Source organism: Pseudopipra pipra, chromosome 1, assembly GCF_036250125.1.
Source record: "Pseudopipra pipra isolate bDixPip1 chromosome 1, bDixPip1.hap1, whole genome shotgun sequence".
NCBI classification, from domain to species: Eukaryota; Metazoa; Chordata; class Aves; order Passeriformes; family Pipridae; genus Pseudopipra; species Pseudopipra pipra.
This window is the reverse complement of record NC_087549.1, coordinates 6,468,068-6,483,313: the sequence shown is the minus strand read 5'-3', so window position 1 is coordinate 6,483,313 and position 15,246 is coordinate 6,468,068. Positions and strand designations below refer to the sequence as shown.

Sequence of the window (15,246 nt, the reverse complement as noted above, 5' to 3'; positions counted from 1 at the left end):
GCAGAGGGAGTGCCCCCAACACGCACAATTCACTTCTAAAGGAGAGATCTCCCCCGTGTGGGCAGGTAGTTACTGTTGCTCGCTCCCACCCAGAGCCTCAATTAACTAACAGCAGCTTCAGGATGTTGCATTTACTCGCCACCTACACCAAAAAAGCAAAGCTGCAGTGGGCAGGAGTCTGGGTGCTGGTGCTGTTTCCCCGGTAAGCGGGTACAGATCCCAGTGTTGTACTGTTCCTCGACACTTTTAGACCTAGACTTTCCGCTCTTTTTGTAGGTTCCTGGATGTTGTGCAGAACCAATCTCTGCCATCTTCTCAGAGGAGCTCTATCGTCTGCTGTGGACAACAGATCCTGCTCCACCATTCCTCCTACATGCTGCAGTTTTCTATCTGCCCGATCCACTTAGTGACAACTTAAATTAAGTAATGCATCACCTGTTAGAAGGACGTTCTTTTTCCTCATTTTGTTGCCTCCAGACAGGTTTTTGGGGGTCAACTGCACTGCTTAGTAGCTGTGCCTCTCCCCAGTTCTCTAAAGCACTGACTGAACTGCAATATAAAGCATTTTACTTCACACTCATACTCTTTCGCAAAGGATGTGGGGGAATTTCCATTTGTGATGGGGAAAAAAAAAAAAAAAGAGAATCTGGGGACGAAAAAGAAGCCACTACCACAGACTTTGCTAATCAACAGGTCACTATGAAATACCTCAGCCCTAAAACTCCCTGTTCAAGCTCACAGAGAACAGATGCCTTCCAAGCTTACCAGGAAGGCATAATGAAGCACAGAATAAAATATGTCCACAAACTGGTGAGGTACTATATGTGTGAGGAAAGCCCTAAGGTTCAGCCACTGAATCCTCTGTAATCCAAAAAGTAGTAGCTGAAATACCACAGTGAATGAGTTAAAATGGCTTTTTGAATAAAGCAGGAAGAATTGTGAAGAACATTTGTAAAATCAAGACGTTTCAAAAAAAGTTCAAGCATGCAGTTTTAAGATATAGCAAAGGTTTGTTTTGTTTGTTTTTTTTAATAGTCAGAATTTTTACCTGGGGTATCATGAGAGAATAAAACAGATTAAAAAAAAGGGCTTTGTATGGTCACTGCAAAATATCTTGGTGTTTGCACTAGTTTTGGCTATATGATGGAAAATTAATTCCAGTTATATATAGCATTGTCAATTAGTTTGCTTTTAACCCCCCAAAATATGAAGTGGGTTTCAGCACCAGCAGCTGAGATAAAACTACTTTGCAAAAGAAGGGAATAGAAAAAAAAAATGTCCTTAGGCGTTTTTGTTTTGTTTTGTTTTATTAAATTTCTTTTGTACCTCTTCAGGGGAATAAAAAATTAATCTCATTGCATATCATAAGCTACTGGTAGAGCTACTTAGGACAAAAATAGCCACTTCATTGCTGAGAGTAGCCAGAATACATAAATGATTCTGTATTTAATTTTAAAAGTGATTATATGACATGGTTCTGCTTATGCACAGGAAAATATTTAAGGGGGAAATTGTTGCTGTGTCCCCATTTGATGCCTTTCCCAGAACAGCTAACAGCTCCAGAAACAAAATTCCTTTTGCCAAATAATTACAAACTTTAGGTTACATTAAATAACCAAAAAGCAATTCAGACCTTTCTAATTCAGGAAACTGAAGCTGTCTTTAAAGAATAGCTGTCTTCTATGGAGAAAAGCTAGTAATGAAATTATATAATTACCACAAAGATTAATACAATTTCAAGATATTCTTAGCCAGCAGCTTAATATAGAGACTAGAACTGGAAAGTAATTATCCAACTCCAGAAATATGTACTAGCCTTGTCAAGAACTATAACATGTCAGACATGGAACTAAATGACAAAGGCTTGGAAAAAGCTAAATGCAGAAACAAAAAAGCTACGTATTTTCTAGTGGCTGATGGTTCCTCTTCAGGGCCAGAATTGATACAAATGACAACAATCTGATGTAGGAAAAGCATTTGAAGGGATTTGTAAAGCACATTTCTTTCAGGTTACCAGGTGAATTTGTTTCAGTTAAATGCTTGCAGTTTATTTCTGAGAATTTCTCAACATTACCACAGTAATATTTAGTTGAACATTGGGGCAATCACACACCAGCAAATGTATGGGCACAAGTCTTGCTGTTTGTACATAAGCCAGCTCATCACATAATTATTGCAAAGATAGGTTAAACCCTGCCTGCTCATAATTCTAAGGAGAGGAAAGAGGAAGAGGATAGAAGAAAGTAGGAATTTAAATCCTTAACATGTTTCAGAGAAGTCAAAGGGGAAGTGATTAAGAGAGAAAATAATCACCTGATTTTAAGTAAAGCTTAATAGGGATGCTGCTTCCCCCTTTGAAGTGAAAATAAATGGCTACAATTTTTCAAAGACAAAAACTCTTTTACAGGGAAATTGCTGTCCAACAGGTAGTAGCAGGGTTGAAAGAAAAATTGGCAGTTGTTCTTCCTGAAAGAGCAGCACTAATGAAAGCAGGTTCATGGAATATGTATTATACTAACTATGTGATTACTGGGGTTATAGTGGTTATGTCTGAGGACTGTTTTAATGGTCATATTTAAGGAGCATTTGGGAAATGAGATGCTACATCAGAAAGCTTAGTTATTGCATTACATCTTACATAGCTACCAGTGTTGTACTTGCAGACAGTTGAACTCTACAAAACCAAATGATCAGGAGAATTTATTTGTTTTCTGACATCTTTGAACATTCCTGAAACATTTTAAAGTTCATTTCCTTTTTTCCCCCTAACTTTTATTTCATATAAGGAGAAATACGGATGTCACTGCTCTGCATTCCTAGCAAGCAAAATGTTATTTTGTTGTTTTATGATGTCACTGCTCTGCATATTGCAAAACTGTAACACTATGTAGAATAATATACTGTTGTTTATGACATCATCGGCTTGCTGTTAATTCAATCAGCAGATAGGCTGGTAAATAAGTACTTATCTGTCTGCCCTCCTTATGGATTTATCAGCCTTATTTGAGGGAATTGATCTGCAAAGCTGGGGATTGTTTCTACAGACACCTCCTCTGATCAAATGGAGACACACAAGCTAAAATTCTCAAAGCAGCCAACTTCTGGGTTTGAAATGCATGGCACTCACGAACTTTATGGGAATATGCACCGCCACACTATAAATTTTTTTGAAAGGTGAAAGCAGAAACTCTTGCATATGATAAGATAGTGTTAGAAAAGCCCTCATATTAGATTTTTGTCTGGGCCTTTGAAGGCAAATGCAGTCTGATCTTTACCTCTAAGTCATGCTCATTTTTCCCCTGCTGTTTTTCAAATATCATCAGTTGCCTTTACCCCATGCAGGAGGGTGGTGTGCGTGTATGACTGAGACAAGCTATTAGTCTGACTCACAAAGACTGGCAACTCTGAGGAGAAAAAAATTACAGTTTTATTTGGTCTGAGTGATATTCTCTTAGTCTGAACATGTTAACAGTGGTTCTCTTGAAATGGGCTCAGGTGTTCCCTTTATTGTGTTACCAAACAAGTTGTTTTTGAGAAGTTTAAAAGAGTCCTGCTGGGAAGAAGAGGAACATATAAAATTAAAACAAACAAACAAATAAATAAACAAGGAACCTTTTGTACCCTTGGGGTCAACATTGTATTCATGGTTATAATTACAGAAACTATAGGCATCAGAGAGGATTGAACCAAGCCTCATGCACTTCAGGAAGGAAATGACATGGCAACTGAGAACTTGTAGTTGACTGTATCAATTGCTATGGGCATCCAAGAGATAAGAACTATTCTATTTTGAAATTTTCAGAAGAGACCAGGTGGGGCTTTTCTTTTTCAAGAAAACTTTGGGGTTTTTTCAGTAATTTGGTGGACAGAAGTGTGACTTCCCATTGAAAATTCCAACGTTTCACACCCAGATCATCTAACCTGAAAGGATTTTGGTGAAAGAACAAAATGATCCTGGGAGGAGAAGGAGAGGAGGACAGATAATGAAATATTTTCCTAAGAAAATAAGATTTAAGAAAAAAAAATCTTTCCCACTCACCCCTTGCTCACACATTGGAGAATAACTTCCAGCTCATTCTCTTATCTGTATTTCTAGATCATATTTATTTGCAGTGGTGCCCTGGGGGCGACCTCCAGCTTTGGGACTCCTTCATCCAAAGCAAACCCATTGGATTAATCTGATTTGTGTCAGCTCAGACCCCCCTGGTTCTGAGAGGTGTAAACACACAGTATTAGCAAGAGACTGGGGTTTTATATCACAGATAAAATAGCAGATACTTGCAAGCCCCTTCTTCAAAGAGCCATGCTAGAAGGTGCACTCTCCAGATCCTGCCTAGAAAGGTGTCCTTCCAAATACTTTCATGCTCCCATCTTCTGGTGGATGGTATCTCATCCAATGAGAGAGAATAGGAGGTCTGGAGAGACTGGATATTTTAGTTCTATAGGACACCTTTATTCTTATCTAGATCTGAAGAAAAGAGAGACCATGGCATCCTTTGAAGTAATACTGTCTTGCATTCTTCTGGTTTTTAATAGCACTTAATTGTAATAATTTGTATCTTATCTGAAAAGTGAAATGCCTGGGGTATTTAGTCAGGCAAAAAGAGCTGAAACAAATTAAAACAACAACAGCAACACACAAACAATTATAGGAGGAAAAATAGAGAAGCTCAGTTCATCAGAAACTATTCCCTGAGCAGCACAACTACTTTTGTTTCTTTGGGGTTTTTTTTTTAATGAAAAGACAGATGCAATCCCATAATGGAAATGGAATGGACTTAGAATATACGTGATATCTGGATAAAACTATCTTTGCAGTAATGTTATGGCAAATTAGCTAACCCTAATTGACAAGAATAACACTTCCTATCTCATTTTTGCAAATAACACATTTTACCAGGGCAAATTTCCATAACTTACCTACATGAATATGTTTGTACCACCTAGATAGATAGATAGGCAGATAGATAGATAATACACTAATTGATTAAGGAAAGAAAATTCATTCTGTTGTGAAAAAAAGGTTTCTCACCACTTAAACTTCATTATCTTTACTGTGACCACATCTCCACAACCTTCAATAATGTTTGAAAAATACAAAGTCATGTGTACTGCTCCCTGAAATCAGAGTCATCTTCAATTACAGTAAAAATTACCTTCACAGGCCACTTGTCATTAAAAACTTAGAGTTTTTATAATAACAAATCTGAGGCAAAATCTTCATCTCACACAAAACAGTTTCGAAGAAAGAAGGGGGCAAAAAAAGGTATTTCTGTGTTGTATTTTAGCTTTTCCTCCCAAATCATAAGCAAAAAAAATTAGTGAAAACAAAGCCACCAAATAGTTATAAGTTCCACTGGAAAATTAAACCATGTTATTGTATCATCTCTAGTGCCATTGGTTTAAATGTCTATCTGTGTATTGTTGTTTTGAAGTAAATGGGTGTAAAATGTGAAGCCTCCAACTGAGACTACAAATGCTGGGCCAGGTTCTGTAGTCACACCAACCAGTTTCAGATCTTTTTGAGAGAGAAAAAAATAGTAGTTTTACATGCATTTTCAGTGTATGGAAAAAAAATTCACCAATTTAGCAGATTATTTGTGTTGCCTTTAGTAAGTTCATTGCTATTGTTGTAATTTCTGAATAAAAGAGAAATTCCAGAATTTTCCAGTTCTGAAGCTGCCAGGGGCAAGTAGTTGAACTAGTAAGACTTGTAATTCAGTAGAAGTTCTGCTTCTTTTTCAATTATATAAAAAATAATCCTTCATCCGATTCCATTTGAGTCCAAATAACTTCACAACAATAGCTCATGTTTAGTTCCAATAGAAGAAAAAAATAATGTTGTATTGGTCTGAACTCTTTAGGATTCCCTGGCTATGAGAAGCAGTGTATCAAAGATGGTGAAACCCTGAGACTCCATGGCATGGGTGAGGCCTCATGAGTTCTGAAAAAGGATGTAAAGCTGAAATTGGAATTTGCCAGCTCCTGATAAACAAAACAAGGAAAAGAGAACAACAACAAACCCCAAACACCTTTGTTGTCTGTCAGAAGCACAACAGAAATAAAGGAATAGTAATGATCATGTCCAGCAAAGATCTCCTTTTTTTATACATGCACTGTTCTCTATAATATCATATAAAACATTCATACCAACATTTAGGCATTTTGAGAAATATTGTTGAATTTAAACTGACTTGGACAGATGGAATAAAAAAAAATTGCTAAAATGCTATGATTTATTTGGTTGATAGATTCTTTAAAAGGCTCCTGCCTGTCCATGAAAAACAGAGCAATTTAGAAATGGAAGTAAATAAACAAAGGAGTGAAAGTTGGCTTAACGAACATTTCAGGGATACTTTATTACAATGGATCTAGTTCTCATAGTTTTCTCTCTTGGTGCTGTTTTTCTTGAATAAGCAACCTTTAATTTCATTCTCAGGCTTTTAAAGAAGGATGCCTTCCTCTCCCAACCCCCTCCCCCTCGTTGTTTAAAGGATTGTAATTCCATTAAATCCTAATGCATTTAGTGATTACAGTCACTTAAAAAATCCTACATAAAACACTCATTGTACACTTGGGGACTTGAATGATGGTCATTTAAATCCAGAATATATCTCTTTTATTCCTTTGAATACCTGAGACACAGGCAAAGTGCAACAAACACATAGAGCACCCAAATGAATAGCTTATATTGTCATTACTTCCCAAATCTTCGTTCGCGAAGCCCAGCCATGATGATTGTCATTACTTAAGATGGTTTATTTTAACAGATGAATTTTTTTTTCAGTCATTCCCAGCCTTCCAGACAGTTTTGAACAATATCAGAAACTAAATCCTAGGATTTGTAACTATGGTCACAGATTCTGATGACAGTGTTTTGGAATAGATTTTTCAATCTTATCTTTCAAAAATGCTGCTCAATTTCTTTCCAAATATCTGCCAAAGAACTGGCTGCGGGTTTGACTCCAGGCTCTGCTCTTGTGTACACTTCCAACACAAGGCTGGGGCAAAATGCTGTGCCGTCTTCCCCCTCTCAAGTTAATGGCTCTGTTCTGTTTCTTTCCTGTTTTGGAGACAGAAACCATTAAATTTATTAGGTGCTCAAATATTTTGTTAACAAGGACCAATAAACACTTCAATTTTACCACTGTGCAAGACTAGCAGGTCAAATAATGACAGAGGAGGATGGTAAGGTTTTTTCATGCCTATACGTGGCTAGAGGAGTGAAAGAAATGCTTTGCATAAATGTCCTTTATGCAGTCTTACTTAATCCTGATTAGTAGGTGAAGTCTGTCCCTGAAGATGCTCCAATGAAAAACACAGCCAACGCAGCATCATGTAAAAGCCAATCCTCCTTTCTCTCTCTGTCCTATTTCAAAAGAGATGGACTCATGTATAAAGAACATTTTTCTGTGTGAGGTAAAGCCATTCTCTTTCTCTTGGCCTGTGATTGTTTGTCTTATAAGCTTCTTTTTTCTCCTTAAAAATTATTTTATTATACAGTTATCATAATTAAGAGCATTCATAGAATTTAAAAAGCACAGGGTATATTCTTGTCTTGTCAATTCACTTTCATCTTACAAGCTCTCCCTGAGGTGTGAGCAGTGAAGGCAACCATCCCAGTTCTGTTCTGAGATCACCCTGGAAAGCAGGGGAACCGGACTCACAACGGATGTAGTTTCTCTAGAGTGTCAACTGAAGTTTTTAAAAGCTGCAAATCATTATGTGAGGCATCAAAGTCTGATGTCACGTAGTTTTTAAGCACTACAATTTCTCCTCTCTTAGGTATTATTCCAAATGTCATTTTCAGGGCTCAATTTAAAAAACATCACAATGTCTAGACAGTGGGTATATGTCACAGAAAAATGCATTCTGGCAGAGGAAAGCTCATTCTTTTTACATGCTGATGAAAGAGCTGTTAAAAGTGGTTGATTTTAATTGTTTCTTGTGTATTTCATGTTATACCTTTTATAAGCAAAAATGTCAGTGCCTGCAAGGAGAACACAAGTCTGCTAGGTCACTTTTCTCTGCAACCTCTTGTGGGTTATAAGGCTCTCAGGCACAAAATTCCACAAATCGAATTTTGAAAAACACTGTGCTAGATCCAGCTAATAAAAAGAAGAAAACAAACCTCTGGGTGCATGTGTTCAGAGCAAAGTGACTGCTTTTTTAGAAAGAAGGAGAATTGAGTTATAAACAAGCCATAGGGTCCAACTCCAACCACCAATGTAAGAAATGGCAGCCTTGAAATAACCTTTCAGTGCAGGTGAAAGTATAAGGTTTGTAAAGTGAACAAGGGAAAAAAGAATCTTCAACCTGAAGGTCAACAAAGGAAGAATTTAATGATTTGGACTTTAGTAGGAGACTAGTCTGCTGTTTTGATGAATAACAAAATCATTCTGCAGAAGAATGATACACAACCAGATGGGATCTTCCTAAAACAGAGGAACAAGTCAAATGTCTTTCAAAAACATGAGCTGCATAAAGCATTGTCATTCAAGACCAACTGTCCTTCCAGAGGGAAAAGATTAAATACAGGACTAACATGCAATACTAAATCTATGCTGTTATCTTTGCACTGAAGCTGTTGCTGGCTGCTGTGTTCTAGAAGCCATAGAAACAATTAGAGATCTTGTGTGGGGGAATAGATATGTTATACATCTATGTGGTTTCCTCCTTAAAAACACTGAAGATGAGGGTGGGTAATATGTGTACAGACTAGATATGTGACAATATGATGCCTGAGTGGGTGATTGCAAATAGTCACTGAGGCAGCAAGAACAGACCTCTCACCAAGAAATCTCAGAAGAATGGGTTGCAGCCTTTTTTACTGAATTGAATCAGCCCAGAATCAACATGATTGATAAGATTTTCGGATAAATAACACAGTTTCCATGTTGCAGAACTAGCTTGAGTATATCTTTGTTGTCGTTGGGTATCCATCGGTAAGCCTTGGTCCATGGGGGAAGAAAGACACATGACACACACTAGGATGATGAGACAGTGAGATGTCTGCCTGCTCAGCCTAACAGGCAGCTTTATTGAGTTCCCTAACTTCTATTTTCCCACACATATAACATAAACCTATTCTTACAAAAACACCCAGGAATGCAGCACCTGCACTTAGCCAAACAGCTTTAACCTTGTACTCTTTATAACTCAAGGTTGTGTCCATGGGAACTATCTAATTAGCTCCACTGCTCTCATGGAAAACGGCCCAACACTTTGTAATATTCCAAACCCCTCAAGCTTCAGTTGTGGGGCTGTGACTTTACCCCACACTTTGTAGCTCTGCATTGTGCTATATATCTGCCTATATCAACACAGATTAAAAGAAAATAGGTTGTACTCTTGTGATAATCCTCAAATCAGGTTAATTTAATGTTACATGTTCTTTACCTGCAAATATTTGGTAATATAGAAAAAGACTTCACTGCATTTGTTTCATACTCCTACCACTGTTGTACTTCACTGCAGTGCACTCATACCAAGTTTTATAAAAGCCAGAGCATAAGCTATATCTCAAACATATATAAGACAACCAGGGAAATGGTCAAACAAACATGTTCAGGTAGTTAATCCAAATTTAGAGGTGCATACATATTGGTAGGGGAACACAAATCTGGTGGAAATTAAGACCTGTGGGGTTCTGGTTCTCAATGCTTGAGAGGTTCCCTCAAAAGTCCCTGTGGTGGGGTTAATCTTGGCTGGCTGCCAGGTGCCCACCAAGTTGTTCCCTCACTTCCCATCCTCAGCAGGACAAGGGAACAAAACAAGATCAAAAATCTTGTGGGTTGAGAACAATTTCTATCACCAACATGCTACAGCGATTCAGAAAAATTTAGTAATAGGAAGTATCAATTTGAGAAAACAAACTCAGTGTTGGGATTTTTCTTCATAATTTCAATTAAAAGACAGGTAGTTTGGATTCTCTTCTTTTCAGAAGTCAAACCTGCAATTCAGGCAGTCCTAAACTTTATGAATTGTAAGGCTATCTATACTTCTACAAGGAAGCAACCAAGTCCTCTTTTTTTCTCTGTGATCAAAATAGTTGCATCAAGCATGTCTGCAGCTTCACCTTTTTTAAATGTTTGATTTCTCATAGAAATACATTTTAACAAGTTTAGTAAATAATAAAATCATAGAATGATTTGGGTTGGAAGGGACCATAAAGATCATCTTGTTCCAAGCCCCCTGCCATGGACAGGGACATCTTCCACCACACCGGGTTGCTCAGATGCCCATCCAGCCTGGCCTTGAACACTTCCAGGGATGGGACATCCACATCTTATCTGGGCAACTTGTGATAGGGTCTCACTATCCTCACAGTAAAAGAATTTCTTCCTAATATCTAATAGAAATCTACCCTTTTTTGGTTTAAAGCCATTCACACTTGTCTTATCCCTACCTGCCCCTGTCAAGAGTCCCTCATCATCACTTAATTTTTTTCATTTTCAACACTACTTTAATTTGAGATTTCTTTTCCTCTTTCTTTTCTGCTTCTGTTTCTTTCCTACTTTTTGTGAGTCTTTACAACTCTCAGTCTAGCTTGCATTATCAATAGATTGGGTTCAAGGCAAATGAAACATATCGATTGCTAAGCCAGCCTCAGGTCCTTTCTTGCTAACTTGTTTTGCTAGGTGTGTCCTGAGATCTTCAACACTTGCCACTGAGCCTATAAAACACAACTATAAATTATGGAGTGTGTATGATATGTGTGTCTCTTACCTGCATTGACATCTCACTCAATCTAAGCAAATAATGCCAGTATTCTTATCTCGCTGCTCTCTTTAAGATAGTTTTGGGTAAACACCACGGCAGTGCTTTTCCCAGCACCATGATAGGTGATATCAGGCCCTTACTGACAAGAATTCTTGAAATAAGCCTCTTTTTAACTCCACAACAATGCATCATCTTTATGAGGTGTGTATACAATCTCCACTTAATGAATAAACACTGTGCTAAGAAGAAATTAATCCCGCAGTTATGTCCTCAGTCAGATGTTACCAATATCCCTGATAGTTCCTCTGTTGCTTCCTATGCATGACTAAGTATTTGTCCTGTGTGTAACCTTGGATATTTATTAACAACCAACTTATGACAACTATTCCTCTGTAAAGTTTCTAAGTTTCTTGGACCAGTCTTTAAGACACAAAGCTTCCCAAGTCACCAGATTTACAGTTCCTAATGTCAACACAGTAAAATATAAGTGGTATTTCTATATGATTATTCCAAATACCAAGTAATTGTTGAGAATAATTAAAATGCAAATCCAGTCAATGATAGAACTTCATAATAGTGTCACACTACCAAACATATGCACATAAACATGACTCATTTGCATATATATGCACAGAAAACCTGATATGCAAATAAGGGGTCCAAAGCATCTGTCCATCTTTATGTTTCTGAGAAACAGATTTCATATGAGCTGATTGCATTCAACATTGAAGGTCTTGGGACAAAGACCACCAAAAAAGGTAATAGGAAGTCAGATGCCAAGATTACTTCTTGCCAAAATTCCTAGTCTCAAAGAGAGCAATGTGTGTCAGCAGAGACAAAGAGAAGAGATAATTCTCAAATTAAAAGTGTAAATTCATTTATAATGAACGTGTAGCATTCATTTCTATCACTAAAGAAGTGTACAGAGTTAAAAAATAGTCTTTGAAATTTGAAAGAGATTCTTTTTTTATGATGAACTTGTTTTTGTAAACAGAATTAAAGAGTATTAATGATATTCATACTTTCATTTTCAAGGGAGACATTTATGTCAGAGTCTTGAATCTCCTATCCTTATTCTCATTAAATATTGTAATTTTCTTCACAGGTCTCTTGTCTCCCTTGGACCAGTCCTGGAACCTCCATGGGGAATCCTGCCAATCGCTTATGAGATCAGGCTCACTGTTTTTGGTAGGTATATTTATGTGAGAAGCTCAGCCAGGTTAGCTTCTTCTAGTCCAATTAAAGGTCTGCTATTGTACCAGCATTATAGTTAGAGTAAACTTCTAAAAAGTATGAGAAACAGAGGCAGGAAAGAATTTCTGCACTGTGAAGAAGTACCTGCAATATAAAAATGAGATATTGTCTCATGGAAACGAGTATCTAAATGTGCAGGCTGTTTGAGGGGAGATAGAGCACCTATAAACAACACCAAAAAGCTTTGATGGAAATAATGCCCTGAGTGTTGCTTCCAGCGCTATGTTTTAAGCTGTCTGCCTCATAAAACACTTCTGAAAGGTAATTAGCACTTCAGTTAATGGTCTATCATTTTTCTGTAACACTTACTCACTCTCATTCCTTTATCTCTTTTATAATTGTCCAATTACAGGTATTTAGAAGCTTTGACATTTGAAATGGAATAGAATCTGTGTAAAATATGCTCAATAACCACCTCATTTTTACTTCCAAATTACTATTTTGGTTCTTTACATTCAGCTTTATTTTATAAATTCAACTTCTGCTTCAACTTCATGGACCTCACCCATCTGGAGAACTGGTCTAAGAGTCGGACATAGCTTCAACAATATTAAATTTGTATTGCAGGTTCACTTCAAGCACAATGAGAGTCAGTGCTGTGTGTTAGTGGTAGCCATCCTACCAGAATCAGTCACATACCAAGATCTGTATAAGATCCATGATACACTTCACTCCACTGAAGAGAGGGTGACATTGGCTTAGAGGATGTTGGAAGTCTCCCTGTTTTCCTGTGAAGCTGAATACACCATCAAGTGCCAGGGTTGACAACTGCTTTTGCCTTCAACATCCTTTGTCTTCCTGATCTCCTGTTTTTCTCAAAGACCTCATGATAGTACTGCCACTAGGTCATGACATCTTATCCTAGTCAGGAGCTACACACAAAATGCTCATGAGCCACAATTCAGTCACCTATGCAACACCCCATCTCTTTTTATTTACTGTCTATTATACTGCAAGTGGTTTATTAGTCTGAAAGAGACTTGTACAGATTCAGGATGTGCTACTTTTATTTACCCTGAATAATAAGCTAAGTCTACCCTATTTCTCTCAGAGGTTTGAGTATTGTCTCAGCACTATTGCAAAGTGCATATTTACTCCTGCAAACCTACATAACAAAAGAATAATTGTGGAGCAGAGCCTTGGCATTCTTTCTCAGAAATGATTTTTTTTGTGTGAATCCAAGAGGATAGGGGAAATGAGAAAGTTCTGCAAGGTTTGAATAGCCACTGTAGACAAAAATTAAAATACCTATGCTAAATAATACTACACTACTACAATACATTACCCCTCGCTAGTACAGATGGTTTCGGTCCTGCTCTGTACTGTTGAATAAACCTCTTTTGGTAGAGGTGACATCACATCAGGTGTCCTGGTAGCTTTGCAAGCTTTGCAAAACAAGAAGCTTTGCTTTCTTAGTGTGGATTTGTTATCTCAGCGAGTTTAGGCAAAGGCGTCACTGATTTGGCTGCTGAGTATTTCATAATGTTGCTGATGGGGAACATCTATTTCTAAGTTGTGCTTTGGAAGTGATGTGGAGATCAGCATACACATGGATTGTTCTCTCCCATTCAGGGACTGCCAGCAGCCACACTGCGTGGGGTTACTTTGGGACTCAGAGGTTTTGTTAGGTAGCACTTAAGGTGACAGGTTTATGGACTCAGAGCCCAAGAAACCACGATGGAAATCAACAACTAATTGTAAGCTGTGTTTGGTCAGTGTTCTGTGGGCACCCTGTCAGGTTTAAGTGGTTTTCTGCAGTAGATGAAAGAACTCCTGGATTAGGGGTTTTTGTCAGAGATAATTCTCTGTGTTTTGGGATTTGCATTAAGGCATTTATTTGCTATCAGGATATGAAAAACCTGTTTGCTGTGACAAGTAAGAATTCCCCCCATTCCCCTCAGTCCAGAAGTGTTTAAAAGGGTTAGATAGGTCATAAGAACTACTCATAAAACAGGATTTTCCATGTTATCACAATACTAAAAAAATTTGTTCTCCTCTACGACCTTCCTAAAAGCCTTCCAAAATACTACAGATGTCATTTCTTGTTGTAAAAGGTACTGGTGGTAAATAATTTTGGGAAAATATGAATGCTTAAACATGTCTGTAGAAGGACCTCACCAAATGACCTACAACTGAAATCAGCCGGATGCTCTGCCTTGTGCTCTTCTGAAACTTCAGTTCTCAATAGATTGGCTCCTCCGTCCATGCAAAGGATAAGATTTTAATCAATTTATCACCAGTCTTTACAATTTAAGCTTTCAGTGTAAGCAGATTCTTTGGGCTTCTTCTGTACTTAGTGAGGCTGCAGAAATATTTTTTAAATACTAATTGCATCCTGTAACGGGTGCCCAAAGTAAGCAAGGTGCATTTGGAGCTACCTATTTTCATTTCTTAAGTACAAAGTCAGCAGCACTAGTTTAGATCAGCCTTCAGGCTGACATTTTGAGACAAAGCAGCATGTGTCACTCAAGCATGGTAAAGCCTGTGTTAACTCCCTTCTGTGATGCCTCCTGGCCATGTGCTCCTGACCAGAGACTGGACAGATCTTGCTCTGTTTCCTGTTGTCTGATTTATTCAACTGTGTGGTATAATTCTTCTTTCAGTGATATAGTCCCTCCATGTTGTAGAAAAAAATTGTTTTCACTAAGCAAAATAATTCACAAACCTTGCAAAAAAAAAAAAAAAAAGCACCACCCAAAGGAAAGGAAAAGAACCTCCTTCCAAACAATGTTTTGAAATTCCTCATTTTCTTCCTTCTCTGCATTTTAACTTCAGATAAAGATATTTTTCCTGTAGTCTTTGAATTCATTTCTCAGTCCTTGTACTGTGGTTTACATTATGCATTTTAGCAGTTTGTGTATGCTATAAATAAGTGTTATAATTGTGAATATAATTAGATTTGTTCCACACAATTGCATATAAATGTAATTCCAAGGTGTTTTTAGAACTCAGTTCCTTATTGATGGATTAGTAGCAAAGTCTGTTCAGAAATGGTGTTTTTCTCTGAGGTAATGCTATTCATGAATCCCAGTCCTACTTCCCCCTTATTTTTGCTACAGTTTCTGCCCAGCATTTTGCTAAAACTGGGAGGCATTGGCAAGTGGCTGCCTTGGCAACTGGTAGCAAATTAACTTTTGGTTAGCCTACAAGGCATATTTATTCTGGGCCTTTCAACTTTAAATGAAAGCATGGATCATCTGAAATGTGTTTCTTGGAAATGGAAGAATGAACAGCTGTTTCATGCTCCTTCTTTTAAATCTCTGAGAGTTG

The 15,246-nt window shown here is 37.6% G+C and overlaps 1 long non-coding RNA gene across 1 annotated transcript in view; it reads left to right on the top strand.

Annotated features, from left to right (window-relative positions):
• The window catches only part of LOC135415890 (uncharacterized), a 265,366-nt gene that overhangs the window by 68,739 nt on the left and 181,381 nt on the right, over positions 1-15,246 (top strand). The gene's annotated exons all lie outside the window — the stretch shown is intronic.